We start from the raw sequence: 27,648 nt of genomic DNA on the forward strand, positions 1-27,648 counted from the left end.
CGCTGTGACGTCACCTCGCACACAGCTCGGCTATTTGCATACGATGGTGTTGCTACTGTTACTGATGCTGCCATCCGCGCGTTCGCGCTTTGTTACAATAGTAAATTAGAACTATTTTCTTTTCTTTTCTTTTATTTTCATCCAATTTGTTGTGTCTTTTTTTATCATTATCAATCCTTCGATTTTAAATCTGATTGAGAACTGCTTAGCTGTTTTTATGCCTTTACGTGCGTCTTTATTCTTCATAAAGCTTGGCCCTTTATTCAATTGTTTTGGGTTTTTTTTATATTTTTTCACCAAACATAAAATGTTATTCTTGCTTTAGAAGCGATAAAAAAATAGTTCAATTGAATAAATCCAGTCTCTACACATTAGCTTTCTCTCCGCTCATGGGGGACATTTAAATAACGCGTCACAGTTCAGTGAGTGGTTACAAATTCTTCGGTTGTGGCAATAAAATCCTATGTTAGATCCGCCCTGATTGTTCTTATTGCTACAGCAGAAATTGTCAGTTTGCCTCGATGATTCCACGTTCAGCCCTGCGGCGTCAATTTTCTCTCTTCAGTCGCCATTTTGTTTCGCCTCTCTGTTCATTTTGCTAATTCTGATTGATTATTTTATGCCGGATTCCCTGGAGTTTCGGTCAGCGGTTAGATTTTCCCAGTCGGTTGTGTTGATTCTTTCCAGCCATGAAGTCTCTCCAGTAAAAATCGCTGAACCGTATCAAAGCTACCCTTACATTTTTCGCGTTCACTTCCGTATTCGTTGTATAGTAAATTGATGGTCTTAAAGCCTTCCTGTATTCGTGTAAACGTGGTGGCGTCGATCTGGGATCGTTTCGAAGAACAGGGCATACATGCTTAAGGTTTTCTGTAAAAGATTTTGACCACTAATAAGAAATGAGTGCTAACACTTAATGCTACTAAGACGAAACGTTTTTCCTCTAACAATTATAAATCTCTCTATGCCCGGTTACACTAATGAGAGTTTATCGTTCATACTCTTCGGCTTAACATTCACAAAAAAACGCGAATTAGAACAAAATAAATTGTGGACATTGCTGATGCTGCTGCAATGAAGATAGGCTCCCTCTACCGTGCTAGAAAAGTAATCACATCTGACACTATCCTATATATCTACAAAGCTACTCTTCGCACATGCATGGGATTTTGTTGCCACATCTGGGCTGGTGCATCTGCCACTAGTCTCCTAAACACGTTCAAAAAAAAGTCTCAAATCTAATAGATCTCGCATTATCGGCCGAGGGCCAACCTCTGTCACATCGCTGCAATGTTGCATGTCCGTTTTAAAAGTACTTTAATGGAATGCGCTCTGATGAAAACAACACTTGTGTCCCCCTCAACGTACATCTCCTGACTAATCCGATAAGCAGCAAACTGATATGCCTTTACTGTTGAGGACTTTATATATTGGAAAATCTTCTACTCTAATTGGTACGTCTCTCTGGTGACTAGACTTTGGAATTTTCTCCCGGTTTCTTGACTGTACTAATATTTAGAATTTTAATTTTTTTTTTTTTTTACAAGGTGATCACCACTTATCAAGGCCCGGAAGCCACTAAGGGATAATTTAATGCGAGCAGACATGTCGCTGCTCAACTCTTCACAGTCTCCTGTAGATATGATCCCAAATAGAATCCTCTACGTTCAAGTGAAAATACACCTTGTTTGAAGCGAAAAAGAGTTAAAACAAAAAAGTAAATTGTTCCGTCAGCCATGTGCAGTGCGCACACAAGCTCTTGATCTATTTTGTGAATCATGTTTATGCTGTGGCTGGTTAGGGTGTATCAAGTTTCCTCTTTACCTTGTTTCTACCGCATTACAGCTAATAGGAACAAAAAATATTTCTGAAATTCCGTGGAGAAAACACGATACTCATTATTTACGTAAGAGAAAGTAACTACGATGAATACATATTGTTTGTCAGCCAAAAAGAATAATAGAAATCTATCATTATACTAAAAGTCTGAATTCGTTTGTTACCGTCTCAAATTTTAATGTCATGACATCATTTTAAGCAAACTTTTCAAACTTAACGATTTAGGCTGGAACGCTATATGTTTTGGTTTCGATTCTAGCTGATAGCACCCAAATCATATATATTTCACATTTTAAATCACAACTATATATTGTGTATAATATAATATTCAATGGAGTATTGGCTCTATAATAATAAATACGAAAACTGTATAAATAAAAATATATTCAAGCATATTTTAAAACTGTATCTCGTCGGGGGGGGGTACTATTATATATTAGTTTCAATATAATAACCAATTAAAAAATGCTTTATAATAATAAATACAAAATCTGCATATGTAAAAATATCATATTTAAGCGTATTTTACGACCAGGCAACGTCAGGTGGCCTTTTAGTTATGTTCTAAGTAATTCTCATTGGAGTAAAGCAGAGTACTCCGTTTATCTATTTGCTTGTTATCAAAAAAGGTTACTTAGTTATAAAAAAATATTCATATTTGTTTTGTATTATATTATTTTATACAAATGTATAAAACATAGCAGGTTCCAAATATTATTAAGACTTGTGTGAGATTTGAACTGCGCTATTTACATCGTAAAAACTACTGCCTTAGTAATGGGTACTCTGTTACATTTTCAGTAATATTTCGTTGTGGCATTTGTACGGGTTGGTCTTTTACGCGCTTTCGATTACTTTTTATTGTTCCCGTTGCTATAGAAATTTAAGCTTCTTTTCATGAAGAAAGATGACGCAAGGAGACGTTCGCTGAGTCCCTCTCCCCCGGGTTTTATTTTGGAGAGAATTGATCCAGTAAAAGAGACTAACGCTATCTTGGATAATTATTTAGTTCTTAGAGATGACACATGGACAGAGTAATCGAGATAACAATTCACACCTAGCGATTATAAAAGTTTTCTACAGTATTGACCATTATTATTATTCGATTATCAAAATTTTCTACATTATTGACCAACTGCCTCGCGCAACGACCGGCAAACTCACATTATTCAATGCTCCCACAGATTAATTTGTAAATCTTTGTTTCTCTCAGTCGGAAAAACGTTACGCCATCCGTCATCTCACTGCTTTGTCTACCATTTGACCTGTTGCCACTTGCCTCAACTTTACGTCACCCATTTTTCATTCAACCTTGAGAATAGTTCTGTTTTGCAGATTTGGGTATCCATGCACTCGGTGTGACCCTTGACAAAATTTACACTAGCTAACTTAATCGCTACTGACGTAGCGTCCCAAATATGTACCAATGTACCCATTCCGTTTTCGTCAACCAATCATATTTTACTATTTTCGTATGAAAATACAAAGAATAGAAGAAATATAAATTTTTTATGCTAAACAGATTTCATTTGATGAAAATCATTTTGCGATTAAAATTTGTGTTCCAGATAATCTAAATATTAATTTACTTGTCCGGCGTCCGTCCGGTGACACAAAACAAAGCATCATCATCGCAAACATTAATTAATAAGAAACGAATATCCTCCCTTCATAGTCTCTCTTTATCAGTAAAAAACCATTAAAACCGTTTCCTCTCCAAATATTTTCAAAACAAAAAACATGGCTGTCAGTTTGCAGTTTCAAATTGGCTATTTTATTTTATAATTAAAAAAAATATATTTTATAATTAAAAAAAGCCATATTGAGAGGAGTGTGTAACTTGTATGATAAATTTATATACTACTAGCAGGGAGACCCGACGTTGCCCGGGATGTAATGATGATCAACAAATATTTCACACTCCTATATTTTTATTGTCATCAAAATCCGTGAAATCGCCCGGAAGGAAGCTTCACATGCCTTCATGCAGTAACTTAGTCCAAAATATATGTTATTTCACATTGCACTCTAGAGAACCTACTATTTTTTTTAATAAAATTATTTTATATAAACTTCGTTCCAGTTAACGAAAAAAAAAAAGCAGTAAAAAAATTACGTATGCGGTTTGAACCTACAGACCACGTCATGCAAAAAAAGAAAAACACGCTATCAACTTACCCACAGTAGAATTTTCACGGCCAGTTGTTCTATCATTGTTATTAAGCGATAAAATAGAAAAATGGCTTTACCGATGATAGATGAATAAAAAATAATTGTTTCGATTATCGATAATTATCGAGGGTATTCTAAGACAAAACTTAACTAAGATCACTCCCAGACTTATACACTAAAGTTCTGTAAATTTTACAGAAAATCTGTTTAGCCGTTTCAGAGCCTATAAGGAACTAACTCACACACACATGAAACTGCATTTATATAATTATAGATAGATAGATAGAAAAATAGATAGATAGAATTTGTAAGTGAACTGGCATCTGTTCGTTTTTAATTTTTATTAAATTTATATTGAAAAATATATTCTAAATTATTCAGAAAGAAAACAACGTGTTGTGTGTGAAATTTTCGTCGAAAAGAAATCTAAATTTTTTAAATCAATTCTTTTTAGCTTTAAAGGGTTAAGAAAGAATTTGCTAAAAAATTGTATTAAAGTCGTCGTTATTTGTTTTATTTTATTTGTTTGATTAAAAAAAACAATTCCATCATTTATCGAAAAAAGTTGACTTTCCACGGGTTTTGCTAGTGTGTAGTGATTCGGTAAGAAAAAAATGAAAATGACGAACGCAAAGGAAATACAACGAAAAAACTAAATTATTTATAAGTTCAACGTTTTGTTTTCATTTAAATAAGAAAGGAAAATTCTTTACAGTGGCTGTAACTAGACGAGTTTTTGTTGTGAATGTTTTTAAAACGGAACAGAATTTGTCACCATTGAGATTGAAAATGATCATGTTATAGTCAGCTGGGAAGCAACCACGTGGTATTGAGTTTCAAAACAGACAGTTCTTCGAAAGAATGTTTACTCATGAATGTTTCGTTTAGTTACAGGTACACTTAATTTACGAAAAAAAAGAAATTTATTTGAAAAACAAAGGATTTGATTAAAAAAAAACTTCATTTAAAAAAAGAACTTTATTTTAAAAAAAAAGAACTTTATTTTAAGAAAAAAAACTTTATTAAAAAAAAAACTTTTTATTTTAAGAAAAAAAAGAACTTTAAAAAAAGCAATCAAGTTTTAATGTTTGGCATTTTTACACGACTCTTCTGAACGAAGAAAACCCCATAAAAGAGTTAAGTAGAAATTGGAAAAAAAATAATTACTCCGCTAGAGAGGCAATGGAAACCTCCGTTCAGTCTCGAAAGAGAATGGATTCCCTTCTGTAAGGCTAGCTGCGGGTGTAAGGGTTGTGCAATCTCCAACCACACCTCTCCTGAATCGGCACTGCTTAAGTTCAATGGCAAGAAGAAGTCCAGGACAATTAGAAACAATGCCGAGGTAAGCGAGAATAATTGCAGAATGAGAATATTTTTAGGTACAAATGTTTCAGCGATTATCAAGTCCATAAGGCAAGTCAATGATAAGGAACATTTAGTTTTGTTTTTTTTAGTTGAATGAGAATTGACAGTGGTTAAAACTGAACAGAATTTGTCAACATTGGGCTTGAAAATGATCGTGCTATAGTCAGTTGGGAAGCAGCCCTCTCCTATTGAGTTTCAAAACAGGTAGTTCTTCGAAAGAATATTTACTCATGAGTTTCGTTTAGTTATAGGTACACATAGGAAGAAAGGAAAATTGTTTACAATGGTTGTAGCTTGACATGTTCTTGTGAATGTTCAGTCGAGCACTTATTATGAATAGAGAAAGACTACCAACCTCTCTTTGTGTTTGCCATGAATGTTTTACAAGAGGGGGGTTGGAGTGTACTCGACCACCTACCATGAGAATAACGATAGAGTAGAGAAAGACTAGCTACATCCTTTCTGTGAGAAAGAGGTTGTATACTCGTCCCATGATGAGTTCAGAATACTTTGTTCAATTTCTATGCAAGGGTAGTCCGTTTTTTTTTTTTTCGTTTTTAATTTAGTTCCTTCATCTCAGTACTCCAGTTCTCATCTCGAATGTTATTCGCACAGCGTTTCGGTCGATGTAACCTCCGACCTTCTTAGGATTTATATTATCTAACTCGAGAATCTGCACGGAATTCGATCGGATCTCTTTATTTAATTTTATTTAATCCACGAGGGTAGCATACTCTCGTCCCGTTAGCAATTGTAAATCGCAATTATGTTTTTAGTGTCGCCTGCACTGAGGGACTCGTGGCGCAGTGGATAAAGTACTTGATAGGCTTCGTTGTAGGTTACATTCTTCTGGAGGTTAAAGGTTCAAGATAAGAACAGTAACTCGAATAATTAAAATAACACGATTTATCAATCCTCATCTTAAAAATTCAGAAACACAGTTATCCAGTTTAAGTTTAAAAAAATATGTTCCGCTTTTGCTAAATAGCACGATTATTTTTTGTTTTGTTTTGTTTGTGTGTGTGTGTGTTTTTTTTTTTTTAACTACTTTTACTTATGTTGAAAGTAGTTGGGTAAAACAGGATTGGCGTTGGGTCATTCATTGAAATTTTATTTAACTTATTGAATTAAACTTTCATTTTGTTGTAGTTTTTTTTTTTTTTCGTTACCACGTTGACTTTTATAATACCGAAGAATCGCAAATAGCTTTTTTTTGTATTTACAGTCAAACATTCTAAATAAAAAACGTGAAAATTGCAAATCTTGCAACATGAATGACATTAAAAGATTTAGGGGATCATTTCTAGCATTTATGGGAGTTTGGAGAATATAGAATTTCCTTTTAAAGCTTCCTGAGGAAATAAGCTAAAGAAATAAACATTTTATACTCGTAAAACTATTGAACTAACGAAGGTAGTATCACGATGAAAGAATTTTTGTCGGTCACGCTCCAGCTATGCTTATGCTGCGAATGTCATCGTAAGGAACGAGGCTCCGGGAGGTTTTAGTGTTTAGGTATTCAATCACGAGTATAGAGGAGAAATTCCTAGCAATTCTCAGAAAAGGCCGAAGCAATTTATGATTTGAAAGCCACGAAATAAAATGTAAAAAGGCAGATGGCAGTAAGCATGCTAAAGTTATGGTTTTAAAAATTTTACTCACTAAAAAAAAAAAGAAGAAAAATAGGTCACAGTCAAGTAGGAACGTGATAAAATTTAGTATAAAAAAAAATGTTTTTATGTCGTTTTTTGGTAAGTATTAATTTCTGTTATTATTAAAAACTACTATGTGTAAAGTATTAATTTCTGTTATTATTAAAAACTACTATTTGTAAAGTATTCATTTCTGTTATTATTAAAAACTACTATTTGTAAAGTATTAATTTCTGTTATTATTAAAAACTACTATTTGTAAAGTATTCATTTCTGTTATTATTAAAAACTACTATTTGTAAAGTATTCATTTTTGTTATAATTAAAAAATATTATTTGTTAAGTATTAATTCCTGTTATTACTAAAAATATTTTTGTAAAGTATTAATTTCTGTTATTATTAAAATATTATTTGTTAAGTATTAATTTCCGTTATTAAAATATTATTTGTTAAGTATTTATTCACGGTATTATTAAATATATTATTTGTAAAGTATTAATTTATGCTATTATTACAAATATCATTTGTTAAGTATCAGTTTTTGTTATTATTAAGAATATTTCTTGTTAAGTATTAATTTCTGTTATTATTAAAAATATTATTTGTTAAGTATTAATTTCTATGATTATTAACGAATATTATTTTTTAAGTATTAGTTCCTATTATTATTTACAAATATCATTTGTTAAGTGTTAATTTCTATTATTATTAAAAAATTATTTCTTAAGTATGAATTTCTTTTATTATTATAAAATATTATTTCTTAAGTACTAATTTCTATTATCATAAAAAATATAATTTGTTAAGTATTAATTTCTATTATTATTAAAATTACTGTTTGTTAAGTATAAATTTCCGTTATTATTAAAATATTATTTGTTAAGTATTTATTTATGCTATTATTAAAACTATTATTTGTTGACTATTAATTTATGCTATTATTAAAATATTATTTGTTAAGAATTTATTTACAAGATTATTTAAAATATTATTGGTTAAGTATTAATTTACGTTATTAATAAAACTATTATTTGTTTAGTAATTATTTATGTTATTATTAAAACTATTATTTGTTAACTATTAATTTATGCTATCATTAAAATATTATTTGTTAAGTATTCATTTATGTTATTAATAAAAATATTATTTGTTAAGTATTAATTTATGCTATTATTAAAAATATTATTTTTAAGTATTAATTTATTTTATTATTTAAAATATTATTTGTTAAGTATTAATTTATGCTATTATTAAACATATATTTGTTAAGTATTAATTTATGCTATTATAAAAAAAGTATTTGTTAAGTGTTAACTTATGCTATTATTTAAATTATTATTTGCTAAGTATTAATTTATGCTATTATTAAAAATATTATTTGTTTTGTATTAATTTCTGTTATTATTAAAAATAATGATTTCGAGTTAAAATTCTAGTTTCATGTTTAAACATCATGTCAAATTCGTTGACCATTTAGTTTGTATTTAGCTTATTCAGATAATGTTGACGTATTTCAAGCGATATTTTCTCAATCATACATGTGTAATGCGAAATGGATTTTAAATAAAAATTATTTCTATTTTATAATATTTAACAAAAACAAAATTATTTTGTATGTCTTTACAGAATTTTTAGACGTATTCTTTTGATCTCGTAAACATTATCAAAAAATAAAGTTGACAAACCTCTCCAAAAATTTTTTAAAGACGTCTTTGAAACCATAAACTAGTCCAGTCGTTTCCGGGATGGATTCAGGATTCTCCGTCAACACATCAAGTACTAAGGATGCTAAATATTAAGTTAGGTTGCAAGGTTGGAAAAAGAAGGATACGGCTACAAATTGTAAACTGTTTTTGGTCATTTCTGGAACTCATTACATACTAAAATCTTCTGGGTAGTTATTTCCTTATAAGTATTAATAGTTTCCCTGTTGGTCTATCACGTTTATCTTTGCGATATCATTTTCATCGTTAAACGTGCAAATTGAATACGTCTTAAGAAATACCATTCTTTTAGCACAATTAAACAATTGGCATCTCTCCAAGCAACAACTTTATGTAACAAACAAATGGAATCTATGGTGTAATGAACAGCTGTAGGAAGTGAGGAGCCGCCAGGAAGCACCTGTAGGCGGAACAAGGAAGTTCGCTTAAATAATTTGTCGAAAGCAATTACAAGACGCAGATAAATGAGGAATTTCGTGGTAATTATTGCTATTATTACTAAAGAATTCAAACACACCATTATATATATATATATATATATATAATATATATATAATATATATATATTATATCTCTTGAAGAAGCCCGCATAAATCGGGCGAAACGTTGAGTATTCAGGTCCTTCCACCTCCATTTTATTTCATATATTATATATATAATATATATAATATATATATTATAGATATATAATATATATATACAATATACAATATATATAATATATATATATATATAATATATATATACAATATACAATATATATTATATATATATAATAGATATACTATATATGTTTATACATATATATATCATATATATATACAATATACAATATATATATAATATATATAATATATATAATATATACATTTATGTATATATATATAATATATATACATATATATACATATATATAATATATATATCTATCTATAATATATATACATACATATATTATACATATATATTATACATATATATATTATACATATATATATTATACATATATATATATATATATTATACATATATATATATATATATATTATACGTATATATAATTTGGTGAAGAGTAAACTCTTAAACATGCATTTATATAGATGACTTACTTTTTTGCACGTAGTAATTATTAATTAATAATTAATATTTGAAAACATAAAAATAAAAAAGTAAAGACGTCCTAAAAATGTTGGCGAAGAAAAATGTAAACAAAGGGCAAATAACTCCTTTCTTATAATAAAAAAACGTTCAGGGAGTGAAGTAAAAAGAAAGAAATGTATCGCTAATAAAAAAATAAAAAAAAATTCAACAATCTTACATTTATAAGCGATAAAAATCGTGCATAAAATAAAGTGGTCCCGTGGTAAAAACATCAGACTACTTGTCGGGCCGTTTTAAGATCGATCCTTGTCAATAAAGTCTAGCTAAACTGATGAAGAATGAACTCCAAAACATGCATGTATATAGATGACTTACTTTTATGCACGTGGTAATTATTAATTAATAATTAATATTTAAAAAATTAATAATTAATATTTAAAAATTATATATATATATATATATATATATATATATATATATATATATATGTATATATTATTCTGAATAAACTAAAACAATTCAACTATATGACAGTGAAAAAAAGATATATACTAAATTAAGTTATTGAATAGAAAACGGAAATCCGGAAATTTAAAACCAGGATAACTATTAAGTTCATGACTCTCCAGTTAAAAATATCACATCCGTAATAGCAATATGTAGACAGAATCCAGTTACTATTTTACTAATTTATTTTACTAATGTATATACATATGTATGACAGTAAGCTGATAATAATGAAAAGTATAAAAACAAAAACTACAAGCAAACGTATTAGAAGGAAATATAATCATATAAATCTAAAAACCCTATAAAAATTGTGGGGTCTGGGTTCACGCCTGGCCCCCAAAGTATGGAAATAAAAAATGAAAAAAAAAACGTTTACAAGGGTTTTTGATATAGATGTCTATAAGAATACTTTGATAAGTATGTTTCAACTTAAATAGGCATGGTATAATAAAATTGTGGGGGTCTGCGTTCGCACCTGTACTCCATGGAAATATGGCACAAACTTTAACAAAGACTTTTCATATCTATTTGCGTAAGTATACTTTGATAATTATGTTTCAGTTTGAAGAAATATGGTATAATAAAATTATTGGGTGTTCGTTCGCGCCTGACCTCCATAGAATGGAAATATGTCACAAAGTTTAACAAGGTTTTTTAAAAGTGGTGAGGGTCCACAATAACACCTTAACTTTAATCTTAATTCACGTAAGGTTTAATTCATTTTTTTGAGTTTAATCATATTGTGTCGAATAAATTCACCTCATAAATTCACGTTCTTATTAAAGTGAAAGCACAAAAACAGTCGGAACTTTAGACAATTCTCGACACAAATTTTGCATAACTCTGTTTTTTTCTTCTCCACTTGCGCCTGGCACTCTTTCGAAAATAGATAAATAGATAAATAATAAAAAATAAGAACGTTACTTGTTATCGTGTTAAAAGAGGGAAAAATCCTGCTCACGTGATTACGTGTCTTTTTAAAAACATTTGCATAAACTTTTTATTTTTATTTATATATCTGTTTACGCTTTTTTTGTCAGTGTACTAGAAGGAATTCAGTTGATTACAACCCTTTCTGCGTGTTCTTTACATTACAATAGTACAACCCTGAATCCGACGGCGCAATACTACACCGTTCAATACTGTAAAACTGAAACGAAGCTGTTCTGCTTGAAAAGGACGCAATTTTTTTCTTATCCATATTTATATCGATTCTTTGCTTTAAAAAACTAAAGTAATTACGTGTTTACTTTTTTAATATCCCATTTTGCTGTTTTGGATTATTTTACTAAAGTAAGTAAAGCTTCATTATTTTTCAAAACTGTTTTTGTTTCTTTGTTTTTCGATATTTCGTCGATATTATTTAGTAAAAGTGTTTAGCAGAAAAGCCAACAAACGACTACCCGAAAAAATAAATATACAAGAAATAAATGTTACCATAGTCAATAGAAGTTCAGTTCATGTTTTTTAATAGTTTTTAATGCTCCTTACTTGAAATAATTTCAGCGAACCGAAATTAAAACGAAATTTGAGGCGATAACTACTTAAATGAATTTTTATATAAACTACACATGCCATAATCTATTATTCCTCAAGCACAAAATAACGGAAAACGTTAAAATATGTTTAGAAATATTCCTTACGTTGACCGAACCCTCTTAAATTATTAACACAAAATGCTCAGGTGCCCTTCCTTCAAATTGAAAACGGGGCTCTCCATTTCAAGTCGCTTCCATTTTGATTTTTAAAACCGGTTCGTGAATTAAACATTTTTTTTTTTTTACAAACTACTTAAAAATACAAACCAATGAACTTTTCTACCATAAAAGTAACTTTTATTGACTATGGTAACATTTATTTCTTGTATATTTATATTATCATATATATGAGATTTTCTCTTTGTAAGGAAGCATCATTTTGTTGGTAACTCTTGGTTACGAATGGAAACAAAGTTGATATAAAAAATATATTTTCGCGAAAATTATCCTTACTTTCATCATATTTTGCTTAGGGTAAAATTTTGGAGTATCAAAACCTATCTTTTTACAACACCTTCCTTTTCATAACCTATCATACTTTCATCAATCACAGGCCACTTTCTGTAGGCTGTTTTTGAACCCAGTCAACGACGGGTACTTCTGCTAGTATATATATATATATATATATATATATATATATATATATATATATATATATATATAGCACCATGTGTGTTTGTGTGTTGGGGTGGAGAGGGCTCCCATAAGCCGTGGTAAAGGCAACCTTTCTAAGAGAAGCAAATCTCTGATTTAAAAAACCATAAAGCGGGAGACCAGTACCCGCATTAAGCTGGTCTGCAGTTTAACTTGTTGCTGGCTATCTTGCTATTGCTTGTTGCTGGATCTCAACATTTTGAACCGAGAGAGAGACTTAGCTGTCGTACAAAGCTAAGACTCTGTAACATCACCTGTGTATAGATACTCCCTCAGACATTTGTCTATAAAAATGGTCCTGTGGCGATGGAAAAGTTATGACGCATGGAGGATTGAAATGCTGGAAACATGTAATAATTGATCTCAATGACCGTCTTCAGTATCATGCCTGCGTGAGCGTGTGAATTCACCAGTAGGACTAAGAAAAAAAAAGTCATTTCTGGGCTCATGGATATTAAGTGTCTGAGGGAGTGGCACTCCTCTGACAAGACGTTTGCAATCATATATATATATATATATATATTTATATATATTTATATATATATATATATATAATTTTTGTATTTTTCCCCAATAAACAATTTTTCCCTAAATAACAATTTAAATATTTTTTCCAATTAACAATTTTAATATTTTTCTCAATTAAAAATTTTAATATTTGTCCCAAAATAACAATTTTAATATTTTCCCTGAGTAACAATTTTAATATTTTTCCCTAAATACAATTTTAATATTTTACCAGTTATAAATTTTAATATTTTCCCTAAATAACTATTTTAATATTTCCCCCTAAATACAATTTTAATATTTTTCCCTAAATAATAATTTTAATATTTTTCCCTAAATAACAATTTTAATATATTTCCCTAAATAACAATTTTAATATTTTTCCCTAAATACAATTTTAATAATTTTCCCTAAATACAATTTTAATATTTTTCCCTAAATAACTATTTTAATATTTCCCCCTAAATACAATTTTAATATTTTTCCCTAAATAACTATTTTAATATTTCCCCTAAATAACAATTTTAATATTTTTCCCTAAATAAAAATTTTAATATTTTTCCTTAAATAACAATTTTAGTGTTTTCCCCTAAATAACAATTTTAATATTTTCCCTAAATAACAATTTTAATATTTTTCCAGTTAACAATTTTAATATTTTCCCTAAATAACTATTTTAATATTATCTCCTTAATAATAATTTAAATATTTCCCCTTAATAACAATTTTAGTATTTTTCCCAAAATAACAATTTTAATATTTTTCCAGTTATCAATTTTAATATTTTTCCCTTAATAACAATTTAAATTTTTCCCTAAATAACAATTTTAATATATTCCCAGTTAACAATTTTAATATTTTCCCCAATTAACGATTTTAATATTTTTTTCCAATTTACATTTTTTTTAATTTTTCCCAATTAACAATTTTAATTTCTTTTCCCAGTTCGCAATTTTAATTTTTTCCAATCAACAATTTTTGTATTTTTTCCCAATAAACAATTTTTCCCCCAAAATTAACATTAACGGCCGAAACGTTGTGACAATAACAACCAAGATGAGGAAGTCAGTCCGACAATCTCAGACATGACCTTGTTGGAAGATCCAATCATGAAAAAGTTCAAGATTTTCAACCGAAATCATCAAATGTCTTCCGGGACATTCTTATATACTACCTAATTTATTATGTTAATACTTTTTGCAAAAAACATCCGAAAACTGTTTTATAGGATCGAAAAAGAAAATAACATTACAAATTTATTTTTAGACCTTTATTGAAACAAATCAATTAACGAACCGTGATTATGTAGTAGAGTTGACATCTATTCAATGTAGCCGCCTTCAGCCTCAATCACCGCCTCGATGCGTGTCCGGAACTGGGAGCATGCCTTTTCCACAAGCGCCGGTGGGAGCTCAGCGAATACTCGGCGGATGGTGACAATCAGGCTGGCTTTTGTATTATGAGAGGTCATGTTGGTGATGATCTCGACGTATGACCAAACGAAGTAGTCCAGCGGGTCCAGGGTGGGGGAGGAGTGGGGCAGTTAGAGAAAGGTATAAAACTGTAATACTCCTTCTAAAGCTGAGCATGGGTCTCTTTTGACGTGGGTCGGTGCGGAGTCCTGATGCCACACCCAGGATCTTCCAGCGGTCCCCTGATTGCATCAAAAGATCACCACACTTTTCAGCACATCCTGGTACACTTTGTTGTTGATTTTCCATCGGACTTCGAATATGTGAAGCGGCATGATGTGGTCCTCACTTGAACCCACACCAAAAACCATAACCATGACTGGAAACTTCATTTTCATCACCCTGAGCACGGCCCTGGTATTCGTAGCAATCCAGCGATGCATTTTGAAGGTGCTGGCAATGGTCCTGTTGTCATAACTTGGATTGGTAGTGAGCATGAGCTATACAGCGCCGCATCTCCGATCTCACTCGTTGAACATTGTGATATAGAAGGTTTCTATATCGCTCTTGGGATTTTTACCAACTGGCTAAGTAGTAGATGGTCTGCAAAAAAAAAAAAAAAAAAAAAAAAAAGAAAACCAAAAACAAAAAAAGCATCACGTGGTTATTTCTAGGGCGACAATTCTATTTTCCACCCTCTACTTCTACTACCAAGTTTCAAAAATTGGAACTCTGTTCTTTTGGTTTGAAGCCGTTGCTGTTTTCGATCCATACATGATTTTTAGAATTACCTCGTAACAACTCCATTTTGTTATTTTTTTTAAATATTTTATTTAATATTTGGAATTCTCTGAGATGAGTCTTTAGAATTGTGCATTCGTTCTTTTTGCGGACTGTTATTCTCATCTTCATAGTTGTTGTTGTTGTTTCGCCACGTTTCCGCCAACTCATCCTCTGGCCTTCTGCAGGTGATTAACTGCGATCGGATAGAAATGCTGATAGTTGTAACTGTATCTCAAGTAATTACTGCCTTCCATAGTTGTTGTTGTTGTTGTCTCACCAGATTTTAGCCAACTAATCCTCTGGCGTGCTTTGGATAGGATTGAAACCGCTATCTTCAGACAATACTCACTTGGACAGAAACGTTGAGTCTTTACAATTCTAAGAGAAGTTCAATGTATACAAGTTAAATAACAAAATAAAACAATAATAGAAAGTTAGCTTTGTGTTTTAGGGTTAGTTGAGGGTTAAGGTTTAAAAGGAATGTTTCTCTGGATATAATAGAATTTAACCATTTTCGGAAAGACAAAAAGGGGGGGGGAATAAGAAATAAGATAAATATATACGAATTAATTCAAGTGAAATTCTTAAAAGGTTTACGTAACGATAACGATTCTCTCCCCTGACAGAACTCTTTTTGAACAGAGAATAAAAACTGTCGATCCAACATGTATGCCCGCATATTATAGGCATTTTACTTGTTATAGTTATACTACTAATGGATTACTTTCCGAAGTTTTTGGTATACTCAACTTTTTTCATCACAAGTAAGTATATACTAACGGTTTCATGTCATTTTCTTTTTATTTAACATATTTCGTTTGTGTGTTTCCGATTGTATAACGGCGTTTTTAGAGGATTCTTAAGATACCTAAATCCAGTTTGATTTTCTTATGTAATTCTGCATTTTCAACATGCGATTTCCACAAAGTTACTAGAGTGTGGTCGGCATATGTACGTATAAAAATAAGGTGCTTATTCAGAATTACACTTATTAAAAAAAAAAAACTATAGAACAATCGCGTGATTTTTTTTTTTTTTTTCGGAACTAGTCTGATTCTTAGCAAAGGAGGATTTAAAAAACACACTTGCCACCATACTATTCTATAGAAAACATGGTAAAAATTCATAAAACGAACAATCAGGAGTCACTTCAGTCTTTAACTTCAGTCTTCAATAGTGTGTGATTTCCCAATCTCCTAGTTACAAATACGATCTCTGCCCACACTTCCCGGCAGTAATTGAAGTTCGACACTTCTTCCATCGGCATCTTGATGCTTCACACGTAAACGAACTCTAAAATTTTACAGAACTTCAAATTACAGTGGAGCCTTCCATTCAAATTTGTATAATGGAAGAATTCGTTCCTTTTTCTAACTGACCAAACTGATTAGCAACCTTTTCTTCTACACCTTCAGACTGGCACATTTTGTCCATAAACTCTCTTGTTAGTTAAAATCACTGGCCCATTACACTTGCGGCAAGAATTGTCCTTAACCATGAGACCATGTTGAAGGAGATATTGTGTTGCTGTTTCCTCACTGTGCAACAATCCAGAATAAAACTCTCGTAACTAGGATATGTGTGCTTAGTTATGTTTATCCACGTTTTAAAGAGTAATGTTTTATGAGTGAATATTGTCGAATTAACTTGAAACGCGGAATATTACATTATTTGCTGGGGGGGGTCTTCTCTCGTTTAGTTTCTTTCCCCCATTTGAATCACCCACATTGAAGTAGGAACAGGAAATGAGGATAGGAATTACGCTATAGCAGCACCGAAAAATCTTTATGATGTGCGTATTCGTTACAGAACGAAGATGTCATATTCCAAAAATTATGTAAATTGATCAAGTTGTTCTTTTCGATCAATACGGCCACTGAAGATTTACCTGCAAAGAGTTGCTTTTTCGAGGTATCAAGAACAGCTTTCGGAATAAACACCCCAACCTCCCCTTGTTTAGAACGGCTTTCGGAATAGACACTCTTTGCAGGTAAGTCCTCAGTGGGATAACCAGGTCACATTGACCTTCTTTTCTCAAACTAAGAAAATAAAAATTTTACGATTTTTAGTGATTTTACTACTAAACTATATTAAACATAAGGCTGATTTTGATCGACACTTTACATTGAGTTTGTTCCTCTTTGTTTTATCGGAGTTCATCATGGCCGACGAAAGCATGACGACTTACTAGTCGTAAAATTTGCGTTTCTTGAATAAAAAAAAAATACTTGATCAAATTATGTGAATTTTTCTTTTTTTTTTTTTTAATATTTCATCTTCGTTCCGCGATTTGTACGTATATCATACAGACTTTTCTGTATTTTCTTTAATTTTAATTGTCATCATAAGTGGTAATCTGAAGATGCGCTCAAAATAATTCCAACCTGGTCAATGTATAGAAATAAATATTTTAGCTAAATATATAATTATATTTTAGTCAATCGCGACTCTAAGTCCGCAGCAACAGTTTATCGTAAAAAATATTTTATTTTTTCTAAAAAAAAATAAAAAATAAAAAGAAATCGATAGATATTAAATATATTTTTATAATACTAAAAACAAATTCGAAACAATAACATTTCATTTCTTATTTTATACAAAAATGATGAAGTATAATGCGAATATTTTAGCTGACACTGTTTGCTGTCGACTTCATGTCTTCTACATCATCCAATCGCTTTAATAAAAAAAAAAGGCTGTTTTTGCATTTATTGACCCGCGATTTCCACAAAGTTACTCGGGTGTGCCCAGCAGATGACGGGAATAACCAGAAATGGCCAGGCGGGTCTTATTACAAAAATGCAAATTGTTACAACCACCTCTCTTGCCATTTAAAGAATGGCGACGATCACTGAAATTCATTAAGTAATACATCGAGGGGGGGGGAATGTCTTAATATCTAGACAACTACTTGTCGACTGTTTCCGGTTATTCCCGTTCTACCGAGCATACTCGATTAATTTCGTGGAAATCGCGAGTTGACAAATGCAGAAGTACCAAAAAGAATATTGAGCATTAAGGTTTAAGCGTTGTTGCTTTGGTTAGGACATGAGGCAAAATTAGTTTTATGAAAACGTGGTGTGACCCTTTTTTGTTTTGTTTTCAAAACCATATTTAAATTAGTGTTGGGACGATTATTCAGAATCGGAAATTAGGAACTTTGGAGCGTATCAGAAATGGAAAAATATTTTTGCCTATTTTCTGGATGCAAAAAAAGATTTTTTTGTCTTTTTTTATTTGATTTTGTTTAAAACAAAAAAATCTTCTGCTGCTGATAGCAATGATAAAATAATGGAAATCGATTGATTTTTATTATACCAATAAAACTAAAATCGATAGATCATCTTCAACAAGTGTATTTTTACGTTTGAGAAAATATCTACGCATTTGTTTTGACGATAACAGTGAAAAATAACAAGTTTATAGTTAACTATTTAGAGAGTTATAAAGAATCGGGATCGGTAATTTTATCGGAATCAAAAAAATATTGGAATCATCCCATCACTAATTAAAATCATCTAATATATAAAAGGCTATATGTCTGGCTCCATATTTCCAAACTACCCCGAAATTAAAACTTGCATTTGAGGCCCCCACCTCAAATGATTTTTTTTTTTTTACGGACCGTTCTTTTAAGGTTTTTTAGTCGGTTAAAATTATTTTTAAGGTTTTTTAGTCGGTTAAAATTATTTTTAAGGTTTTTTAGTCGGTTAAAATTATTTTTAAGGTTTTTTAGTCGGTTAAAATTATTTTTAAGGTTTTTTAGTCGGTTAAAATTATTTTTAAGGTTTTTTAGTGGGTTAAACTTATTTTTAAGGTTTTTTAGTCGGTTAAAATTATTCTTAAGGGATTTTAGTCTGTTAAAATTATTTTTAAGGTTTTTTAGTCGGTTAAAATTATTTTTAAGGTTTTTTAGTCGGTTAAAATTATTTTTAAGGGTTTTTAGTCGGTTAAAATTATTTTTAAGGGTTTTTAGTTGGTTAAAATTATTTTTAAGGGTCAAAATTGAAAAAATTGTTAAACATTTTTTACATTCCTCTTAGTTTATTAATAATTTATAATTAGTTCATATGCGTGTCATGTTAGTACAGTGAGAACGTCACCAGATTTAAATGCTACAGTTTGGGTTTCGATTGTCGCTAATGGCACCCAAATGCGTTTTTTTTTTTTTTTACTTTTGAAATCATGAGTCTATAATTATATTTACAAAATCCGGACAAATTAAAATATATTTAAGCGTATTTTAAGGGAAAAATCGGGCGCCCTTATCCCCCACTAGTACGAAATAAAACGTTTCTATATTTCCAAATATGTAGATAGAATGGTGAACTTTATATTTCTATGTACGGCTTTCGTTAAGAGTAGCACTTCTTTGTTTATAAAACCATTTGGCGGAAGTGACATGACACAAATTTTAAGGTACGGATGACCAACACTATATAATAGGCACGAATAAAAAAAATGGGGGATGGGGGAACAAGTAGTTGTTTTGTTTTTTTCTTTGTTTTTTTTTAAACGAATTAAAAAAAAATTTCAAATCCATTATTATCGAACAACTTTTTTCCAGACAAAATAAAAGCCTGAATTTTATCATGAAAAGCAGAATAATATCAAACTTTTTCTATTTTTAATAGAATTTAAAATTTTAAATTTTTCAAAGAAAAAAAAACACCATTTACCGCCATTTTTATCACGATGGATAACGCATTTATATATTTTTTAAAAGGATTTTAAATCAATCTTTTTTGTCTAAATAAGATTTCGGATGATTCTTATAGAATATGCAAAATTATTTTTAAAATATCTGAATTCCAAATAATTCCAACTTTTTATATCACTCTAGCGTAGCGAAATTTAAAAAAAAAAATTAATAGTTTAAAATTAACTACGGAGGCCTGGAGAAGACTAAATAAACTTCATTTAGTCATGTATTTTTAACGTTTGATTTGCCGATTAAGTGAAAAGTTTAATTCTTTTTTTTATAAGCGGTCGGGTAGCTGACACAATAATGTAACTTAGCAGAAAGATACGGTAATAAAAAATAAAACGCATATTTGCTCTACAACAGTATTGAGCACTTACTTCAGTTTTTATTAATTACCATTTCTACTAATATATATATATATATATATATATATATATATATATATTGCCTACATAACCTCCGAAGTTAAGCAATCATGAGGTTGGCTAGTACCAGATGAGTAATCATTTAAGGATTGCTAGGCGGTGTATGTGTTGAAAACAACTCCTGCATCTCGTATCACGCTTGGTCTACCATAGGTGAATTAACAAGAAAATATCGTATTTTTAGCAAAATGCGCAATTATTTATCGATTTTTTTTCTTTTTGGTATCGATTCTTCAAAGCATTTCCTATTTAATACTATATTAACAATGTTGCGCTCACTAAAAGCAAAATTATTCATGTTTCAAAGATTTAAAAGTATTTTTTGCAAAAATAATGAAAAATATTTGTTTTATTATTTTTTGCTAATCTGAAAGATAATTATAATTAACATATTTAACGAATTTCACACTTAAAAATACAAAAGATGAAAAATTAAACACATTCAAAATTCAGATTTTCAACCTTAAAAGCTGATACGTTCGCAGATGTGTCTGTTTGTTTGTTTGTTTTATCTACAATCCTCCCACTCCCCAAAATGCAATATATTCAGTTTCGGCTGATGATCTTAAGCATATCTGTACCCACAAATAAAAGTGATGGGTTATAGTCAAATAATATATATATAATAAAGTACAGCATTATAAAGTTCATCCTTCACTTAAAAATCGTTAAAATTTCTTATTGATTGGATAATTAATTGATTTTTAATAGATTTTTCAAGAGACCCCACCCAAAAATATTTACTCTCTCCTGTTTTTGCAAATATAAAAATGAATTTTTATTTGAACGTTTTTTAACAAAGTTATAACCTTTTTATAATAAAAAAATATTTATGAACTATTTTTCATTCTTATCAACCATCAAGTGTTGATATTTTTGTTTGCATCAAAATATATATAAATATATCTTATAAAAAATGTAATTTTTATAAAATATATTTATGAACTGTTTTTTTTTCCAACAAGATTTTGTTTAAAAATATTTATGAAGTGTTTTTGTTGTTTTTTTTTAAATAATAATAATAATAATAATAATAATAATAATAAAGCATTTCATGAACATATTATTGGGAAAATCCGTTCATAAATATTTTTTAACTTCTATTTTGGTTAGATGTAAACAAAAAATGCCAACACTTGATGTTTGATTTAAGAAAAAACAGCCACCACTTCCAATACGAAAGATGGTGCTTGTAAAAAGAAAGGCAGCAGACGATTCTTTTGAAACTAAGATTGCAGAAACAGGGGACATAACTAAGATTGCTTATTGTTTTATTCATTTGAGATTACTTTAAATTGTTTGCTTATTGTTCGTAATTTAATTAAATTTATGTTTTTATATTAAAAAATATTATTCAAATTTTAATTGATTTAATTAAAGTACTAGTTTTGTTGTTTTAACTAAATTTGTACTCATGCACTTATTTTACCACGCTGAAATAATAACGTCATTATTTAGAAATTCATTCTTAACATGGCGAGAGTATTTTGTAACTTATGTACTTACACCTAACAATTTAATAAAAAAAACAAATCTCTTATTTCCCTTGTTTGATCCGTTGCTTTTCTCTGTACAAGCACCTGAAAGGTTCCCGGTTCAATGTCCGTTTAAAGTAGTATATTATTTAAAATATACTTACTAAGGTTGGAATAATTAATCAAAATCGGAAACATTTGTGCCTATTTTCCGATGCACTAAACGATTCTTTGTATTGTTTTTATTTTTTTGTTTTTGTTTAAGACTTAATTTTTCACAGCTCGTATTAATAATCGAAATGTTAAGTATCTAATGATTTTAAATTACCAATAAAACTAAAATCTATAGGTCAAACAAATAAGTTATATCTGCGAAACTATATGCATATATTTCATCTGGTTTTGCGGTATTACAATCTTCGCATTCATCCAATCACACACAAAATAACTATATTTAGAAAATTAAAAATAATTGAATCGGTAATTTATAGGAATCAGTAATTTAGAACAGACTCGGTAATTGCATTGGAATCGGAGGAAAATATTGGAATCATCCCATCACTAATAGGTACTTAGGCAGAATACGGACATCTTTCTTTTATTAAATTTTTACTTGAAAGTACAGATTAGTTAGAACCCCCATTCACCCCGCTATACACACATGTAAAATATGGGTTTCTAAATAATGGCGTTATTATTTCAGCACAATCCGTATTCTGAATTGATACGAGAATATAATTGAATAGTTTTGTTAGATTTGATTTTTTTTCCTTTTCTCTTCCAATGTTTTAGCTTTATTTAATTTAAGTATTACTTATATTTCTAAAAAGGAATTCAAATATTACTAACATATGTGCGGGGTTTTCGCATGTCCGTCTCTTTTTTTTTTTTTATTTTGAACAAAACAATCAATTACTTAAAAAAAAAAAAACTATCTAATTTTTATGCGCTTTAAAAAAATTCACCTCACATAATTAGCAATAGTTTTATCATTATTTGGATCAATTAATGATGGCATCTATGTAGAATACGGACCGTGCTGAAATAATTATTTAAAAATCCATTCTTAACTATTCTGTACTTTTACTTTACAATTTAATAAACAAAAATACCGTAAAAAATGAATTCAATTTGAAAACATTTATCTAAAAATAAATAGAGAAGCAGTCAACCACCTCAACAGAAACAACCTTCTTAGCGACACGCAATACGGTTTCCGCTCTGCTAGATCTACAGCAGATGTGCTAACGGTTATATCTCATAGGATTAGCGAATCTCTCGACAAAGGCTTAATTTCTAGGGCAATTGCTCTCGACATATCAAAGGCCTTCGATAAGGTTTGGCATGAAGGCCTACTACACAAGATTTCCAGCTACGGTATAACTGGAAATGTTTTCTCTATCATCAAGTCATTTCTCTCAGATAGGCTCACAGTATTAATGTTGGAGTCCCTCAGGGGTCCATCCTGGGCCTAACTCTCTTCCTGACCTACATCAATGATCTCCCAAAACACATATTAAAATCTTTCGTTGACATCTATGCTGATGACACGACCATCTATGGCAACACATCAAAGGCCGTAAATGATGATGTTCTCTGATTCTCTCTCCTCTGATCTTGAGCGCATGGTACAGTGGGGAAAGAGGTGGCTGGTTACCTTTGATGCATCTAAGACCAAGCTCCTATCTCTACATCATAAACGCTCTGATCCCCATCTGGCATCAATTGAAATGGATGGCTCTCGTCTAAGGGAGGCCCAAGGCTTTGATAAGCTCCTGGGTTTGACCTTTACACCTGATCTTAAATGGAACACGTACATCAAGTCTGTAGCCAAGGTCGCTGGGAAAATGGTGGGATCCTTCTACCGCTCCAGAAGATATCTCACTAATGATGCAATTCTCTATCTCTATAAGAGCCAAGTGCGTCCAAAGATGGAGTACTGCTGCCACATCTGGGCGATGGCTGCTAAAAACAGCCTATCCTGCCTTGACAGAGTACAAAATAGATTCCGTGGCTTGGTGGGGGATGCCCTTTTCTTTACCCTGCAACCTCTTTCCCACAGAAGAGACATAGCGAGCCTGTCATTGTTCTATCGTTATTTCCATGACAGGTGCTCGTCTGAGCTCCATTCTCTGGTCCCCCCTCGCCAATCTTTCTCAAAAAAACACCCGACTAGCTGAAACCACCGTCAATAATTTTCCCCACTCCCTATCTGTGCCTAAATCAAAACGTAGATACCATGAACAAAGCTTCTTTCTTAGAACTGCACGCCTTTATAATATACTCCGTCTATTTCGTACACGCGCGCAAACACAGACATTATTACTAACATTAACGAACCTTTATATTTGTATGTAAACACCGCCCGATTGATCCTTTCACTTCGTATCATTGCAGCATACATTTTTCCTTGCCAGTAACGAACTTAACGGCTTTTCAAAAACAATTCGTCGGGTTTTCACTGTCGTTTACATTTACAATAATAAATCGAATTTCTTTCCATTTTCCCCCATCCTTATAGATTGGCGTATGTTACCCAACGAGCAAAAAACTTAGACGCAAGGTTGGTTTTCTATGTGAGGGAAACGCCGCACTATTAGTTGGGACAACAATTTAAATTACCTCGGTCTAGAAGGATTTATCCTTCTAGACCGAGGACTGAAAAGATGTCGTATAGTATATTAGAACAATTTTGAATTTTTTATTTGCAAAAAATCTGAAAGTTGCATTTTTTATAAATTAATCACCAAAATGTGACGAAAATGGGTTTTGTGTGGCCAACCTTTGTATATTATGACATATTCGATCGCCCCATATTTGTTGGGGAAGGACAGCTAGTTCTAAAGACATATAGCAGTAGATAGAGAAAAAAAAAATGTTCAAAAACATTAGACTGAGTCAAAACATAAATATTGAACACTATTTTGTTGTTTTGTTTTGTTTATGTGTTTGTTTCTTTATTTTGGTTTGTTTTGTTCTTTTTTATTATTTGCCAACGAATTAAGATCATTGGAATGCTTGTTGCAGGCGGCTCACCTCCTTTGATCAAAGAGAAAAAAATCGTATTTATTGGCTGAAGGTAATTCTCACTTTGTGTAGACTTATGTAGCAAAATGCGTGTTTTTTTTTTTTTGTTTTTTTTTTTTTTGTTTTTTTTTTTTTTTGTTGTTTTTTTTTTTTGCTCGTGTCGGTCGGTCGTGGGTGAGTCTGGTTGTCATTGGGAATTAAGGCCGGCTGGCTGCATTGTGCCGAGCAGTGAATCATGCCAATGATTCACGGTGAGCAATGGGTAAATGGAGCCCCCGACCACCAACGTCCCGTGCGGTCGTCCGGATTTGAATTGATTTGATTGTGATTGATCCTTTTTCGAATGACCCGGATCTTTCAGGTTGGGGGATCCCGGCGATCAAAATGGTTCGCAAAATACCATTAGATGCACACATTCCGATGCATCAGACACGATGTATGGCCGTGCAGTATCACAACCATCCAAGCATAAACATACGTGGAAACATTCACAGTAATATATATATATATATATATATATATATATATATATATATAACATTCGTGTGCATGTGTGTATATATGTGTGTGTATGTGTACATATATATGTGTGTGTGTATATATAATGTGTGTATATGTACATATGTGTGTATAGCATATACATATAGTGTGCGTATGTGTGCGTATATATGTGTGTGTATGTGTACACATATATATGTGTGTGTGTGGTATAGATGGTATATATATATTAGTGTTGGGACAATGTCTGGAGAAAAATCGGAACTTTGAAGAGTATCAGAATCGGAAAAAAAATGTTCTAATTTTTCGATGCTAAAAACTATTCTTTTCATTGTCTTTTTTATTTAGTTTTGTGTTAGGCAACATCTTCCCCTGCTGGTAATAAAAAAAAAAATATTTCTTGATTTACAACTAAAATCTATAGCTCATTCCCCACCACTGTAATTTTTACGTTTGAGAAAATATCTGCACATTTAACATGTTTTACGATGATCGGAAAAAATTTCAACTTTGTAGTTATATTTTGAGATTTATAAATAATTGGAATCGGGGAAAATATTGCCACCGTCCCATTACTAATATATATATATATATATATACATATATATATATATATTAGTAATGGGACGGTGGCAATATATATATATATATATATATATATATATATATATATATATATATATATATATTAAGTAATGTGATTTATAATTTAAAAGTTTTAAAATTTTTTAAATTTAACAATCAAAATTTAATTAAATTAAAAATCAGTTTCATAAGAAGGAACAACAACAAAGTCAATTATCTGTACGATCGTTTCGGAAATCCGTGCTTTTTATTTGTGGTATACATGAAGTCACGTAGAATAATTATACATAGTTTTTTTGGTAAGCACGGTCTCCTCATCAGCAAATTTAGGAGGATTTCTATTGAATTGAAAAGACACCAAAAATAAACCAAAAAATTCAATAGAAATCCTCCTAAATTTGCTGATGAGGAGACCGTGCTTACCAAAAAAACTATGTATAATTATTCTACGTGACTTCATGTATACCACAAATAAAAAGCACGGATTTCCGAAACGATCGTACAGATAATTGACTTTGTTGTTGTTCCTTCTTATGAAACTGATTTTTAATTTAATTAAATTTTGATTGTTAAATTTAAAAAATTTTAAAACTTTTAAATTATAAATCACATTACTTAATATTGAATTAGCTCTAGGACATTTAACTATCGAGCTTATTATATATCTAAATTACAACGAGCATTTCCTGTATTTTAATTAAACTAGTAATTTCACTATTACATTAAAATACACTTAGCTCTTTAGACTATTATTCTAATCTCCTTTATATATATATATATATATATATATATATATATATATATATATATATATATATAAAGAAACACTATCCTCGTGCAATGTTGTCCTGATAAACCTCTGTACAGAGAAACTTTAGACAATCGAGGACAGTGTCTAGTAGGCATTCAAGTTCTCTTTATGCGTGCATATAAGCTTACGAAAACTTTTTATATGTATTCAATATATATATATATATATATATATATATATAATGAGCAAACAGTTAATAAAACATGTTAAAAAAGACTTTGAAATGAGTTAAAAACATTTAATCTGAAAAGGAAACACTAAATAAGTGGATAGTCCTTAATCCGCGGAGTTTTGAAGAAATACTTTCCTACTCATCAGAGGGTAGGAATTAGCAAAATGCTGGATCGGATTTTGCATACAAAAGTATTTGATGAAACTGCAAGTAAATCAAAGATCTTAATTGATAACAAAAAGTGAAGCAGAGGGAATATGGTGAAGAAAAAGGTGATTACACGTGAATGGATAGTCTGGTGAAAGGTAAATTATCCAATGACGGTAAAATCCAAAAATATAAATCCAAGAAAGTTAATTGAATTTCCATTCGCACAAGTAAAATCCAAGGAAATCACGTAAATGGAAGATGGTCCAAAATAATCCAAAAGGCCGAAATCCATGGAATAATTCACAAATATGTACAAGGAAAAGGGAAAAAATTCCAATAATATTAATAAAATAAAAATAATTTAAAAAAAGCTCTATCTCCTATTTGGTTTTATCGAGCTTTTACATCTGGTTAAGTTTACTTTATAAATATTAATTCTTTAATATTTATAATATACTTTAGTTTTACCATCTTGGATCATTTTGGTAAATTTAATTGTAATTTTTATTTTATTTTATATATATATATATATATATAGAGAG

General features: G+C 30.3%; 1 protein-coding gene across 2 annotated transcripts in view; it reads left to right on the forward strand.

Moving 5' to 3' along the window:
- LOC145297490 (tyrosine-protein kinase fyna-like) overlaps positions 1 to 27,648 on the forward strand; it is a 504,206-nt gene that overhangs the window by 35,513 nt on the left and 441,045 nt on the right. The window lies entirely within an intron of this gene.

The sequence above is a fragment of the Euprymna scolopes genome, chromosome 18 (assembly GCF_053919585.1).
Source record: "Euprymna scolopes isolate OS-2025 chromosome 18, ASM5391958v1, whole genome shotgun sequence".
Taxonomy (NCBI): Eukaryota; Metazoa; Mollusca; class Cephalopoda; order Sepiida; family Sepiolidae; genus Euprymna; species Euprymna scolopes.